Source organism: Pinus tabuliformis, chromosome X (genome assembly GCF_031772625.1).
Source record: "Pinus tabuliformis cultivar Carrire ecotype Pingquan chromosome X, CPIR1, whole genome shotgun sequence".
In the NCBI taxonomy this organism is placed as follows: Eukaryota; Viridiplantae; Streptophyta; class Pinopsida; order Pinales; family Pinaceae; genus Pinus; species Pinus tabuliformis.
This window is the reverse complement of record NC_142308.1, coordinates 1,402,616,195-1,402,617,763: the sequence shown is the minus strand read 5'-3', so window position 1 is coordinate 1,402,617,763 and position 1,569 is coordinate 1,402,616,195.

The following is a 1,569-nucleotide window of genomic DNA, read 5'->3' as shown; positions in this document are numbered from 1 at the left end:
CTGCTGGAAGACAAAGGCAAATAAATTAAGAGTTTAAGGTTGAGTATGAAGAATCCAAATTATAATCTGACCAACCTGTTGGAGTCCTTTAAACAAAAAGAACAACAAAACAAAAAGTTGTAAGAAATGGAGAAGTCATTGACTATAAATGATGCTCAATGCAAATAATTAAAATACCGACTTTACAAGTTGGCCAAAGAATCAAAAGAGAAGGAAAAAAGATACTTCGAAAAATTAAAAAAACACTCTTGGTACAACCTTGAAGGAAGCCTCATTAGGAAATGTGGATCTTGACAAAGTTAATCTATTTTAATTCAAAATTGATGAACTAGAAAAGAAATTAAAAGAAAAGCAACTGGAAAGAGAAGAATTGGAAAAGGTTTGGAACAAAGAGATCGAGCCAAAGAATAAAGTTATTGAAGGATTATATGTTATCTCAATAAATAATGAGGAATAAATTCAATCACTACAAAAAAAGTTGTTTAGATGCTACTTTGGGGAAGGAGACCCTAATGGAATCTAAAGACAAGATTTGGGACATGATCAATGAGAAAATCCTCCAATGAAGGCCAAATGGCAATATCTTAGGGAATGTGAAAAAACAATAATTTTAATTTTGAATATAGATATCAAGAAAATGAGTCCTCCAGTCAAAGAAATATTAAAGGATATCGATTCAATCATTTATCGTTTTAACTTTCAAACAAATTTGGAGTTGCAATCACTGGATTTTTCTGACAGGGACGACTGTATCATAGTAGAAATTTTGAATAATACGACACTTATTCACAGAAATTATCCTCATTATACACTATTGCGGAATACATGCACAATACATAATCTCCTCTACATTGATCATCAATTTAGCAGCATTAAAAACAATGAAACATCAATCGCATGCACACATTAACACAGTATGTAACCTGGGGAAAGCATACAGCTGAAAACCCCACACTATATGTATATTATAATGATAGAGAACATGTAACAATACATAGTATAATACTCCTCACAAGTACTCAGTACTATCTCCACCTGTTACACACAAACTAGCTCAGATCTGATGCCTCGAATCTTCTCCACTGTTTGCCTGCCTCCACTGCGCAATCCTGCAAGATAATCAATCACTCTGTGAAATCGAATTCCCTTGGTTATACTACGCAAGCCTCATGGAAAATCTCCATCCATGCATGTGCAAATCTCATGCACAACTATAGTCACAACTGTTAGCAATCTCAACCTCTAACACCTATCTCCACTGAACTGTACATGCACTGAGTTAACTGATGTATTCTTCAGTTGCTTTATGAGTTAATAATTAGTGAATTAATTAATATTTAATTCACACAACTCATCACGAGTGTATTCTTTAGTTAGACTAAAATACAACTAGTTCAACCAAGTCAAACTGAACACAACTCCATCAACTCCACAATCAACTCACCGAAACTCAACCACATGAGTTTTAACTGAAGTCCTACATGCAATAGCTCAACTGACCCACAAGAAAAGTGTATTTCCTTCTGACAGCTGCATGTGCACATCTGTAGCTCAAACTGGAGTGCTCCA